This window comes from Neltuma alba, unplaced genomic scaffold, assembly GCF_004799145.2.
Source record: "Neltuma alba isolate B1F8T4 unplaced genomic scaffold, ASM479914v2 tig00003450_pilon, whole genome shotgun sequence".
NCBI classification, from domain to species: Eukaryota; Viridiplantae; Streptophyta; class Magnoliopsida; order Fabales; family Fabaceae; genus Neltuma; species Neltuma alba.
This window is the reverse complement of record NW_021633288.1, coordinates 34,353-36,785: the sequence shown is the minus strand read 5'-3', so window position 1 is coordinate 36,785 and position 2,433 is coordinate 34,353. Positions and strand designations below refer to the sequence as shown.

At 31.8% G+C, this 2,433-nt stretch overlaps 1 long non-coding RNA gene across 1 annotated transcript; it reads right to left on the bottom strand.

Moving 5' to 3' along the window:
- Positions 1–254: 254 nt before the first annotated feature.
- Positions 255–1,768, bottom strand: LOC114741617 (uncharacterized). The gene is made up of 3 exons (XR_003739791.1): positions 1,734–1,768; positions 1,034–1,101; positions 255–272 (listed from the first exon to the last, which is right to left on the bottom strand). It is a non-coding gene; the product is annotated as an uncharacterized LOC114741617 (long non-coding RNA).
- Between the last annotated feature and the right edge of the window lie 665 nt (positions 1,769–2,433).

Sequence of the window (2,433 nt, the reverse complement as noted above, 5' to 3'; positions counted from 1 at the left end):
CATTGTGGATTCACCACTCATATCAAACAAAAGAAATCACATGCAAATGCCTAAAGGCCTCCGGCCTTCTACTAGCATACAGTCCAGTAACAGTTCTCAAAAGTACACTGTCAAAATAATCAATCTCAAACATATCAGAGTATGTGGAATGGGCCCTATCATGGCAATATACATCTATCCAACACAATCAAAAGAGTGGAAGCGCTACAATTTTGCAATAGCAGCTCAAGCTTCCGGAGCCTTCCCTGACTGACTCGAACGGGAACTATCACCTGGAAAAGTGTTAAATCAACGGGGTGAGACAAAAGTCTCAGTAACCAACAATCCTACTTATCAAGCATACAAGTAAGTGCTCGTGACGTGTCAAGTGAGACAATTGCAAATTCATAGTATTCCAATAAATTTCATATTGTCAAAGCATATAAAAAGTACAATCAATATTATTTTCACCTCCCTTATATCCACCCACCTTATATCCTCTGACTAAACCCATGGGCTAAATCCTCATCCATGTGACTGGTAATTAGACAAGCTCACCGATCAAGTGATATGGACCGGCCAAAATCCACAGAGCACAAGACCGGACCATGGGTTCCCCCTCTAGTCTACTAGTAGGGTGTCAATGCCCTATAATGAATAATTGGGCCAAAGGACCAATCAGTGTACACCTGATGGCCCTACCACCTTATATCCTCAAATGTACATAATTCACCCCCTTATATCCTCTTTGTTATAGTACCCATCATCAACATCCGCCACCCCTCATATATCAACACTCAAATATTGCATTCATAAACAATCATCACATGTAAAAATCAATAGGGATTTTCCATTTTTCAATTAACTCATAATACTTGAGATCATCATAATAGTAAACATATATCTTTTGCAACAAAAGTCTCACAAGACAATTTCAATAACAACATACTTTCATAGCTCACATCATAATTCAATAATATTTCATAAATTCCTTGTAATTCAAAATCAATCACAAACAACCTACGAGCATGAATAATAAGTGGAAAGTGGTTACCTCTTGTCTAGAACAAGTATTACCACAAGGTTAACCCCGTGCTCATACCAATAGCCCAATAATTTAATCTACACAACCAATACATTTACATATCAATACACAAGCTATTTAATTAATTACTTAAACTAAAACATATATATATAAGTTAAAGTTTCTAATTCTATGCTAAACCCAAACCTCTCATAACCCATAATTAAGTCTTTTAGCACAAAATTTATATATCCTCACAATCCAAAATTTTCATTTAAACATTTCAAGGTATTTACTTTAATACAGATTTTTCTCAAATTTTTAAATCTGAAATTATCATATTTAAAATTCAAAAATCCTATTTTAACTTTAAATCTCAAAAACCAACCATTAGAAATTCACTATACATCAAATACATCTAAGTAAATAATTTAATCAACAGTTTCATGGTATAAATATCATATTTTTCATAAATAAATATCTGTTTAACTAAAATAATTCATTTAAAAATATTAGGTCAGTCAATAAATAAAACTAAACTGATAGAAATGATCTACTAAAATAGCTCTACAATATTATGCTTACCTATCATCAAAACTCAACACTTGCTTCAAACCCTAAACCCAAAAATTATCTCTAAACAGTATAAAACTACCATCATTAGATAGATTTAGATGAGTGGAAAAACTTTCATGAAGAGAGTTTAATGAAAAGAAGTCATTTGGCTTACCAAAATGATCTGCAAAGTTGAAACCCTACTGGAAAAATGAGAGGAGGCGCCGGAGAAGGTGAAAAAGAAAAACGTCGAAATGTTTCTCTCTCTTGCCCCCAACGGTTAAAATAATATTTTGGCAAAAATTCCAGTTAAAGACCCCATATTAAAATGGGACAAAATTATAGTTTGGTACCCCGTTTTTTTTTCCCATTTTTTTTTAATCCGTTTTATTATTATTATTATTCAGAAATTTCCTTATACATATTTTATAAATCTTATTTTCAATAATTCTCTTTTCTTAAATAAATAGAGAATAAAACTCATTTATCAAGCATTAAACTCCTTCTAAACTTAACTAAACACTAGGAATAATAATAAATAAAAAAAAATTGGGATGTTACATCTTACATTTAGGACCAAACCCAACTCAACAATTGGGTCCTATATTAAGGACCGGAGGAGTATTATTATAAATAATATTTAATATATGAGATCAACTTTTTTGATGGGCAATGATTATGAGGAGAAACCAAGAGATTGATGCAACGAATTATAGAATTATTAGTATTATCATGTGATGCTTAAATTCCAAGAGATTGATGCAAAGAATTATAGAATTGTTAGTATCATGTGATGCTTAAATTCTCTAGTTAATGGATAAAACGTAGATTTTGGAGCAATTAGCTTCTAACTCTAGGTTGACCTACCAAATGAA